The following is a 12,213-nucleotide window of genomic DNA, read 5'->3' on the forward strand; positions in this document are numbered from 1 at the left end:
CAAGAGAAAGACTAAGGACAGGGTAAGCCCATCATTCAATGAAGGGAGAAAACAATAACAGAAAATGTGGAAATGGCAGAAGTGCTAAATGACTTTTTTGTTTCAGTTTTCATCAAAAAGGTAGGACAAATTGGAGAAATGGTTTGAAGTAAATAGGTTGAAATTCAATAAGGACAAATGCAAAGTACTCTGCTTAGTTAATGGTTAATTAAACAGAAATTAAAGGGTATAGTGCCAAAAGTGAAATCTCTGAAAGATGCATGGAAACTTTTTAAAGACACCATAATAGAGGCTCAACTTAAATGTATACCCCAAATTAAAAAACTTAGTAAGACAACCAAAAAAGAGCCACCATGGCTAACCAACAAAGTAAAAGAAGCAGAGAAAGGCAAAAAAAAAGGCATCCTTTAAAAAGAGGAAAATAGAAAGGAGCATAAACACTGACAAATGAAGTGTAAAAATACAAGTAAGTAGGCCAAAAAAGAATTTGAGGAACAGTTAGCCAAAGACTCAAAAAGTAGTAGCAATTTTTTTTAAGTACATCGGAAGCCTGCTAAACAAGCAGTGGGACCACTGGATGATTGAGGTGCTAAGAGAGCACTCAAGGACAATAAGGCCATTCCGGAGAAACTAAATGAATTCTTTGCATTGGTCTTCACAGCTGAAGATGTGAGGGAGATTCCCAAACCTGAGCCATTCTTTATAGGTGACAGATCTGAGGTATCATTAGAGGAGGTTTTGGAAGAAATTGATAAATTTAAACAGCAATAAGTCCCCAGGACCAGATGGTATTCATCCAAGAGTTCTGAAAGAACTCAAATGTGAAATTGCAGAACTATTAACTGTAGTCTGTAACCTACCTATCATTTAAGTCAGCTTCTGTACCAAATGACTGGAGGATAGCTAATGTGATGCCAATTTTTTAAAAGGGCTCCAGAGGTGATCCTGGCAATTACAGGCCTATAAGCCTGACTTCAGTACCGGGCAAACTGGTTGAAACTATAATAAAGAACAATATTATCAGACATATAGATGAACATAATTTGTTGAGGAAGGGTCAACATGGTTTTAGTAAAGGGAAATCATGCTTCACCAATCTACTAGAATTCTCTTAGGGGGTCAAAAAGCATGTAAATCAAGGGGATCCAGTGGATATAGTATAATTAGATTTTCAGAAAGCCTTTGACAAGGTCCCTCACCAAAGGCTCTTACGCAAAGTAAGCTGCCATGGGATAAGAGGAAAGGTGCTCTCATGGATTGGTAACTGGTTAAAAGATAGGAAACAAAGGGTAGTTATTAATGGTCAGTTTTCAGAATAGAGAGAGGTAAATAGTGGTGTCCCTCAGGGGTCTGTTCTGGGACCAGTCCTATTCAACATATTCATAATGATCCAGAAAAAGGGGTAAACAGTGAGGTGACAAAATTTGCAGACGATACAAAATTACTAAAGATAGTTAAGACCCAGGCAGATTGCAAAGAGCTACAAAAGGATCTCTCAAAACTGGGTGACTGGGCAACAAAATGGCAGTTGAAATTTAATGTTGATAAATGCAAAGTAATGCACATTGGAAAGCATAATCCTAACTAGACATATAAAATGATGGGGTCTAATTTAGCTCTTACTCCATGATCTCTTTCTTGAGTGGTCATTGTGGATAGTTCTCTGAAAACATCCATTCAATATGCAGCGGCAGTCAAAAAAGTGAACAGAATGCTGGGAATAATTAAGAAAGGGATAGATAATAGAACAGAAAATATCATGTTGCTTCTATATAAATCCATGGTATGCCCACATCTTGAATACTGTGTGCAGATGTGGTCTCCCCATCTCAAAAAAGATATATTGGAATTGGAAAAGGTTCAGAAAAGGGCAACAAAAATTATTAGGGGTATGGAATGGTTTCTGTGTGAGGAGAGATTAAGAAGACTGGGACATTTCATCTTGGAAAAGAGACGGCTAAGGGGAGATATGATTGAGGTCTATAAAATCATGACTGGTGTAGAGAAAGTAGATAAGGAAGTGTTGTTTACTACTTCTCATAACACAGGAACTAGGGTCACCAAGTGAAATTAATAGGCAGCAGGTTTAAAACAAATAAAAGGAAGTATTTCTTCACACAACACAGTCAACCTGTGGAACTCCTTGCCAGGGAATGTTGTGAAGGCCAAGACCATAACAGCGTTCAAAAAAGAACTAGATAAATTCATGGAGGATAGGTCCATGAACGGCTATTAGCCAGGATGGGCAGGAATGGTGTCCCTAGCTTCTGTTTGCCAGAAGCTGGGAATGGGTGACAGGGGATGGATCACTTGATGATTACTTTTTCTGTTCATTCCCTCTGGGTCACCTGGCACTGGTCACTGTTGGAAGACAGGATACTGGGCTAGATGGACGTTTGGTCTGACCCAGTAGGGCCATTCTTATGTTCTTAATATCTGTTGAGTCAGTGTGAAGTGATGAAAACAGCTACAGAATGCCTGGGAGCTTTTTTTGTTTAGAATTTCAACACATCCAGTCATCACTGGGATTCTCCATCTGCTACTGTCTGTTCTTTAAGTTCTCAGTCATTTTGGGCTTTTTTACACACATGACTTTATGAACTATTCCTGTATGATAGGATGTACATGGGCTTTCAGCTTAATATCTTCCCATGTCTGCTTTACTGCATTATTATATCTATATAATGTTCTGCCCTCAACTCCCCCAGTCTTCAATTCATTCTAGACCTGTAATCAGGACAGAAATACAAAGCACCCAAGTTACTGGAATATCTCTAGTGATATGCTGTTAATAACCTACATCCATTAGAAGAAACAGTTGATATTGTACGTCCATTTATCAGAAATGATTAACTGTTCACAGTGCAAGTGTGTGTGTGTATTTCTCTCTATAAGTTGACATCTTAGAGGATGAATAGGAAACAATATAATCCCTATTGATGCAATTAAAATAACTTTAATTGAAAATGTGAAGATTTTTGAGCCAAATTCTGCTTTGCTTTATACCTAGTTCAATCCCAGAGGTATAAATGAGCACAGCCTTTGGGAACTTTTCAGTGTACGACATTTGCACTATGCACAGTGAACCTCTGGGAAAGCTCTGATCTTTGAACTTTGTGGTGGATTATGGGGGGGAGGAATCATAAGATCCTGATTTAGACCCTCCTGCTGGTTAAATATATTCAAATAGCATATTCTTTTTCTCTTAACAAGGGCCCTCTTAGGAAAACACTGGTGTACATACTTCGTAATTTCATTTTTATTATTACTTTGGGAACCCTGCAAAGCGTACTTGCAAGAAAAGGAAAAGATTAAAAGATAGAATCATAAAATATCAGGGTTGGAAGGGACCTCAGGAGATTATCTAGTCCAACCCCCTGCTCAAAGCAGGACCAGTCCCCAATTTTTGCCCCAGATCCCTAAATGGCCCCCTCAAGGATTGAACTCACAATCCTGGGTTTAGCAGGCCAATGCTCAAACAACTGAGCTGTCCCTCCCCCCATGTTTATGTTTGCTTTTCAATGTTATTTTGGTGGGGAATCTAAGAGATATTTTTCTTACTGTTCTGGATTTCTATGCATTTCCACCAACTTTTAATATAATACCAATGTATTTTCACTGACCTGACTCCCAAACAAAAAATCTGCTTATAGGTCAGTCGTCTAATAATGATTAGGGAAGTGATTTAAAGCGAAATCACTTTAATCTACTGTAAATGTTTCACAATTTTTATTTAGAGAACAATTACCAGTTTCAGTTAGAAGTTGAAATGGTATTGGCATTGAAATGGTATTGAATTTAATTTAATTCAAATGGTAATGGTATTGAATTTAATTTAATTCAATATCAATTCATTATTTTAAAATGACGGGGTAGGCACTCCTTATTTTCCATGTCATACACTGTAAAGATTTTCCCTATTGTATGGGTCTCACCTTTGAAATAATTTATCATTGACTTTAATTGCGCATTATACAATAGTACAATTTTATGCTTGGGTTGCAGTGGCAACTTCTCAAGGTTTTTAAAAAATATATGACTTTTGAACAGGAAATGTTGCCTAATATGTCTGCATTTGATCCAGTAAACATTTTTTGTTGGTAATCCATTTTTTTGGATCAAGATTTAGAAATTATGTGGCTTAAAACAAATCTAAAATAAACTATAAATATAATGTAACATCCTTTGAATTAGGTTTCACTATGTAGTGGCTAATCTTTTAATCAAACCCAACTCCTCCTTTGTGGTTTTACAGAGTTTTAGTTTAGAAAAAGGAAAACGAGGCTGGGAGGAAGCCAAGTTTCAAGCTTCAGATGGCTCATCACTAATGATTGTTTCTCACAAAAAATTACAAAAAATGGTGCTCCCTGCTTGTGCTTTGATCATATGCGACTGTTCTTGGTAGGCAGATAAAAATGAAAAATGCAAAAAAATTATTATGTTTTTAGAAATATGTACTTCATGGAAAAAATAAAAGCACAGTTTGTGCTCTGTGCAACTTTAGAAACACAGGCTAGTTAGCTACAGAGTACTCATGACAATGTGTGTTGAAAATGTGGCCTAAGAGCTTTAATTTGCCTTCATCTGTCTATGTTAATGGACAGAACAAGTGCTGGAGCTGCTGTAAAACAAATCTGTTTTCCTTTAGTCTGCTGTGCTAGATAATGAAATAAAAAGCTAAATTATCGCTGATAAAAGTAATTTGCAGAAAGGCAATAATACAAATATAACAGCAGAGCTTGCCATTAGCAGTTTAAACAGATAATGTCTTCTGAGTGACTGTAGCCCACTCCTGTCCTGTTTTTACTTTGGTAGAGGCTTTTTCAGCATAAGTGTAGGGCAGTAAGACATTATTTATTCTAAAATCCCAAAGCAAACTTCCTGTATTTTAGTACTACTATTGTCCTTTTGTAGTCTTGTCTTCATATCATATTTTACTGTCAAAGGGTGTGGATGATTTGAAGCAATACAATTAGTTTGCCATAATTGGTATTAGTACCAGCTATTCTACTTAAGGAATGTGTCTGTTGTGGGGCAAGCAGTTTGAGATGATGATTTATCCTTCTGCAGTGACGTCAACTCATGCAACCTTATTATGAGGGTTGCAATATTTAATTTTTTTCCCAAAGGAAGCCCTAGCTCCTGGACTCCTGTGATTAAATGGGAATATCAGCTTTCATTTTTTTAAACGAAAGTTTTTAGCCCTTGTGGTTGCAAAGAAAAGTATTAAAATGTGGCCTGAGTGCACCCTAAAAGCTCACAAACCAGAGGGCAAATAAAAAGAACACAAAATCTATAATGTTTTTTAAAAATCTCATGTTTTTAAACCAATTTCATGATTTTGGTGAGCTTGACTCATGATTTTTTGAATATTTAGGGCTGCTGTTGTGATTGTTACCTGTAGTGCTGCTGTGTTGCTTCTTTCATAGTATAACTGGACAGACTAATTTACTGAAATTGTCTGTAAAAAATACTCTTTTTTTAAATTGCAGTTGTGATAGTCTGCAGAGGGAACAACTGCTAAATTCTGTTTCCAGTACATAGAACTATTTTGAGTTTGCAGCCTGGAACCTAATGGACAGTGCTTGCCAGTTTGCAAATGTCAAGGACAGTTACCCTGTGACATTTTTTTTATGGTCTGTCTATGATAGTCCTTTAGAATGACTGTCCTTTCTGCAGTGCTACTGTTATTTATTACTTAATAATTGTATTGCAATAGCACCTAAAATTCTCAGTCAGGATCAGGGCTTCACTGTACTAGGCACCATACAAAAATATATGAAGACAAAGTTGCTGTCCCAAAGAGCAAGATGTCTAGCAGATTATGAAAGGTGTGGGAGAGGCACACGTTGACTGTATACAAACTTGCATATACATATATATTTGTATTATAACAGTTGTTATAAGTTAATAAAGACTAAGGTATTTAGGTGCCTACCTCTTATTGATTTCAATAGGAGTTAGGCACTTAAATATTTTTGCGTTTCTGGGCCAAATTATCAGCTATTCCTATCTGTCACACAATCTAGCTATCGCTGGTTACATGATTTCTTATAAGCACCGTGGAGCGTAGGTGGCAATTTAGACAAAATAGGGATGACTGACTTCCTATCTGATAGCAGAATTCTGCTATTATTGTAATGTTTTATTGTAAACAAATACTTTGGATTTCATGAATACCATAGGAGAGTTTCAATACCACGAATGCCATAAGAGTATTTCAAGTGTAAACATTTTCTATTGTACTTTTATGTGAAAAATACATTTGTGTTAAAATCTTTTGAGACAGTTTGTCTAATATTGTTCTGAAGTTCATTGCTGTATATTGTACTTGAATAGTGATTATTATAAATATTACAGATATGTGTCTTTCTTAAGTCATACGTGTGTATCATGTCTGCATCTGCATTCTCTGTGACATGTGTAACTCCCATTGGATCTAAGTGTTTAGGAAATGTACAAATATACGCTATAAACAACCAGGGGTTAGCTTAGTACTGGGTCTTGCAATGCAGTTTATTTAAACAAGACAAGTTTGAAAGTTTTTGGTAGATTTCATTTGGTAATGGTTTTATTTACAGTACTACTGGTAGCAAAAATAGAATCAACCTCCTTCAGAAATGCATTTGGCAGTGAAATTGCTATTAGATGTAATTACTAAGAATTGTCCTGTTGAAGTGTATAATAGCTGACCTGGGAATGAAGGTGTACTTGGAGAACAATTTATACCATATGGTACTCTGTTCCAAGGAAGCTGGCTTTTTATTCATTCACATCATTTTCATAAAACCCATTTGGCTCTGCTTAAGTAGAAAACAAATAAATAATAGCAGATTACTATTAATTATTAGTTGGTATGGTTATCTATTTGTTTAGCAGCAAAAGTGTGCTCAATGTTTTGATTTGTTCTTAGCACACTGTTTTTGGTCACAAAAACCTAAATCTATTCACAGAGATAAAACAAGTCTGTGACGACAACCTGTGATTGGGGTGACAGAAATCTGGTTGCCAACATACAGTAGAAACTGTATACTGGCTTCTAATTATAAACAGGCAGGACTGTTTACAAACTGATTATTCAGGCACAAGTTTAAACTGCCATGAAAACAAAGCAAAGCTTATAAGGCCACTAGAACTGCATAGGAAGAAGGTTGTTCTTATACACTGACACACTATTTATATACTTCTATTTAAATACAGCAATGGACCTTACCAAAGACCCAAACAGAGTTCAAAACAAAGGCCAAAAAATAAAATCCAGATTACAATGGGTAAGAGTAGTAGCAGCGAGAGAGAGAGTGAGTGTGTGTGTGTAAAATATATACCTTAGAGCTATCTGGAAAATGCCCCCCCCCCACCGCAGAAAAATGTTGACTTTTTGCAAAAAAAACCCCTGAAAACTGAAAAACTTCAGCCAAAAACTGTTGAAAGCTACCCCCTCCCCCTTTTTTTTTTGGATGAACTATTGGAAAACTTTTGAGGAAAGCAGACACTTTCTTCAAAAAATTTCGTTCTGTCGATAACCTTTTTTTCCCCCAGTGGAACACTGGGTTTTCAGTCAGCCCTATACAAATTGTGTGGTCAGATCCTGAGAGTTGCTGAGCACAGGCTAAGCACCCCTACCTTCTATTGACTCCAGTGGCTCAGCAACTTCTTCGACTGTGCATCTATGATGGTATGTGCAAAGCCTGAATTGCACTTCTAGATTATCTGCAGCTGAAAATGGCGACAGCAGGGAACCTGAGCTGTTCAAGTGGCAACAGAGATAGAGAATGGGAGGCCTAAGTTGTGTGGAGTGCTGACTAGCAAGATAGTGTCCATGTAAAGAACCAAAAAGCACCTGGAAAGAGCACAGGACTGGCAGTAAGGCTCAGATCCCAAAAGGTATTACAGGTGCCGAACTCCCATTGACTTCAGTGGGAGTTAGGCACCTAAATATCTTTGAGGATCTCATTCTAAGGCCATCTCTCCATTAATATCAGAGGACTAGCTGTGTTAGTCTGGATCGGTAAAAGCGGCAAAGAGCCCTGTGGCACCTTATAGACTAACCGACGTATTGGAGCATAAGCTTTTGTGGGTGAATACCCACTTCGTCTGATGCATGTAGTGGAAATTTCCAAAGGCAGGTATAAATATGCAAGCAAGAGTCAGGCTATGGATAACGAGGTTAGTTCAATCAGGGGGGATGAGGCCTGACTCTTGCTTGCATATTTATACCTGCCTCTGGAAATTTCCACTACATGCATCCGACGAAGTGGGTATACACCCACGAAAGCTTATGCTCCAATACGTCTGTTAGTCTATAAGATGCCACAGGACTCTTTGCCACTACTCCATTAATAGGTGATCTGAGTAGCATCACTAAGTGAGCTGTAGCTCATGAAAGCTCATGCTCAAATAAATTTGTTAGTCTCTAAGGTGCCACAAGTACTCCTTTTCTTTTTGCGAATACAGACTAACACGGCTGCTACTCTGAAACCTGTCATTATGCAAGGCACTGAATTTAGCCGTATGGAGCGGAAATCTATCAACTTCATGACAAAACTCATACAGATACAGGCAGACGTCATCTTCCTTTCCAAATGCAAACAGATGGACATCGTACCAAAAGGACTGAAGGTAAAAAATCCATTACAATCTACATACCACACAGACTATGCTGACAGCTTGTGCCACACGCTCTCAAAGGAACTGCGGAACCACCTGATCAACATCCTCTACAGCAAACAGGGAAAGATTAAGAATGAGCTCTCAAAACTGGATACTCTCATAAAAAACAATCTTCCACACAAACTTCCTCGTGGCTAGACTTTACAAAAACTAGACAAGCCATTTACAATGCACACTTTGCTTCTCTACAAAAGAAAAAGGACACTAAACTATCTAAACTACTGCATACCACAAGGGGTCACAACAGTGGTTCCCTTAACTCATCCAGCAATATTGTTAATCTATCCGACTATACTCTTAGGACAGATTCTTCTGCTGGGCTATCTCGGGGCCTCTCCTTCTGCCCCTCCACCCCCACGAACATGATACAGTTCTGTGGTGACCTAGAATCCTATTTTCGACACTTCTGACTCAAGGAATATTTCCAACACACCTCTGAACAACATACTAACCCACAGAGAGCTTTCTACCAAGACTACAAAAAGAAGGACTCTGGGTGGACTCCTCCTGAAGGTCGAAACAACAGACTGGATTTCTACATAGAGTGCTTCCGCTGACGTGCATGGGTTGAAATTGTGGAAAAGCAGCATCACTTGCCCTATAACCTCAGCCATGCAGAACACAATGCCACCCACAGCCTCAGAAACAACTCTGACATCATCATCAAAAAGGCTGACAAAGGAGGTGCTGTCGTCATCATGAATAGGTCGGAATATGAACAAGAGGCTGCTCGGCAGCTCTCCAACACCACTTTCTACAAGCCATTACCCTCTGATCCCACTGAGGGTTACCAAAAGAAACTACAGCATTTGCTCAAGAAACTCCCTGAAAAAGCATAAGAACAAATCCGCACAGACACACCCCTAGAACCCCGACCTGGGGTATTCTATCTGCTATCCAAGATCCATAAACCTGGAAATCCTGGACGCCCCATCATCTCAGGCATTGGCACCCTGACAGGAGGATTGTCTGGCTATGTAGACTTTCCTCTTCAGGCCCTACGCTACCAGCACTCCCAGCTATCTTCGAGACACCACTGACTTCCTGAGGAAACTACAATCCATCGGTGATCTTCCTGAAAACACCATCCTGGCCACTATGGATGTAGAAGCCCTCTACACCAACATTCCACACAAAGATGGACTACAAGCCATCAGGAACAGTATCCCCGATTAATGTCGCGGCAAACCTGGTGGCTGAACTTTGTGACTTTGTCCTCACCCATAACTATTTCACATTTGGGGACACTGTATACCTTAAATCAGCAGCACTGCTGTGGGTACCTGCATGGCCCCACAGTATGCCAACATTTTTATGGCTGACTTAGAACAATGCTTCCTCAGCTCTCGTCCCCTAATGCCCCTACTCTACTTGCGCTACATTGATGACATCTTCATCATCTGACCCATGGAAAAGAAGCCCCTGAGGAATTCCACCATGATTTCAACAATTTCCATCCCACCATCAACCTCAGCCTGGACCAGTCCACACAAGAGATCCACTTCCTGGACACTACGGTGCTAATAAGCGATGGTCACATAAACACCACCCTATACCGGAAACCTACTGACTGCTATTCCTACCTACATGCCTCCAGCTTTCATCCAGACTACACCACATGATTCATTATCTACAGCCAAGCTCTACGATACAACCGCATTTGCTCCAACCCCTCAGACAGAGACAAACACCTACAAGATCTCTATCAAGCATTCTTACAACTACAATACCCACCTGCTGAAGTGAAGAAACAGATTGACAGAGCCAGAAGAGTACCCAGAAGTCACTTACTACAGGACAGGCCCAACAAAGAAAATAACAGAACGCCACTAGCCGTCACCTTCAGCCCCCAACTAAAACCTCTCCAACGCATCATCAAGGATCTACAACCTATCCTGAAGGACGACCCATCACTCTCACAGATCTTGGGAGACAGGCCAGTCCTTGCTTACAGACAGCCCCCCAACCTGAAGTAAATACTCGCCAGCAACCACACACCACACAACAGAACCACTAACCCAGGAACCTATCCTTGCAACAAAGCCCGTTGCCAACTGTGCCCACATATCTATTAAGGAGACATCATCATAGGGCCTAATCACATCAGCCACACCATCAGAGGCTCGTTCATTTGCACATCTACCAATGTGATATATGCCATCATGTGCCAGCAATGCCCCAATGCCATGTACATTGGTCAAACTGGACAGTCTCTACGTAAAAGAATAAATGGACACAAATCAGACGTCAAGAATCATAACATTCAAAAACCAGTCGGAGAACACTTCAATCTCTCTGATCACTTGATTACAGACCTAAAAGTGGCAATACTTCGACAAAAAAACTTCAAAAACAGACTCCAACGAAAGACTGCTGAATTGGAATTAATTTGCAAACTGGATACAATTAACTTAGGCTTGAATAGAGACTGGGAGTGGATGGGTCATTACACAAAGTAAAACTATTTCCCCATGTTTATCCCCCCTCCACCCCCCACTGTTCCTCAGATGTACTTGTCAACTGCTGGAAATGGCCCACCTTGATTATCACTACAAAAGGTTCCCCCCCCTCCACTCTCCTCCTGGTAATAGCTCACCTTAAGTGATCACTCTGGTTACAGTGTGTATGGTAACACCCATTGTTTTATGTTCTCTATGTATATAAATCTCCCCACTGTATTTTCCACTGAATGCATCCGATGAAGTGAGCTGTAGCTCACGAAAGCTTATGCTCAAATAAATTGGTTAGTCTCTAAGGTGCCACAATTACTCCTTTTCTTTTTGCGAATACAGACTAACACGGCTGCTACTCTGAAACTAGAGCTACTGGCAGTATGCAGAGTTTGGGACTAACTGGGTGTGGTAAACAAAAAGAAGTGATCCTTCTGCCCCTTCTACCACCTGAGCATGTTGTTTGACCTTGCAAAAGGGAAAATATGCCTGTCTCAATAAAGGGTGAGTTAAAACTACTTACTGGTTTGACAATTCGGGAGAATCTTAAATCATTGCTTTAGGAAGAGGGTCTGCCCTATTAAGGCAGTTTGTAGCTTGCTGAGGGCAGGTCTGCACTTAAAAACCTGCAGCAACGCCACTGTAGTGCATTAGTGAAGACAATACCTATGCCGACAGGAAAGCTTCTTCCGTTGGCATAGTTAATCCACCTTTCTGAGAGGCGGTTGCTATGTGGGCGGGAGAAGCTCTCCAGTTGACAATAGCGCTGTCTACACCAGGAGTTAGGTCAGTATAAATGCATTTCTCAGGGGGTATGAATTTTTCACTTCCCTGAGCAATGTAGTTATACCAATATAATTTTGTAGTGTAGACCTAGCCTAAGAATCTAATGGTCAAGGCCTTATTCCATAGTAACTAGTCTACATTATTTTAACACTCTCATTATTGGTCCTGTGAGAGAAAAAATCCAAACCTTCAGAATGAGGCAAGACATCTCACCATGACTACAAGTTTAGTAGGGTGGGGAGCTCCCAAGGATGCAGATGGTGTAGAGTAAATATTCCAGCTCTTCAGATTGTCTGCATAGTATTTT

The 12,213-nt window shown here is 39.6% G+C and overlaps 1 protein-coding gene across 7 annotated transcripts in view; it reads left to right on the forward strand.

Annotated features, from left to right (window-relative positions):
- The window catches only part of EPAS1 (endothelial PAS domain protein 1), a 150,877-nt gene that overhangs the window by 41,583 nt on the left and 97,081 nt on the right, over positions 1-12,213 (forward strand). The gene's annotated exons all lie outside the window — the stretch shown is intronic.

Source organism: Lepidochelys kempii, chromosome 3 (genome assembly GCF_965140265.1).
Source record: "Lepidochelys kempii isolate rLepKem1 chromosome 3, rLepKem1.hap2, whole genome shotgun sequence".
In the NCBI taxonomy this organism is placed as follows: Eukaryota; Metazoa; Chordata; order Testudines; family Cheloniidae; genus Lepidochelys; species Lepidochelys kempii.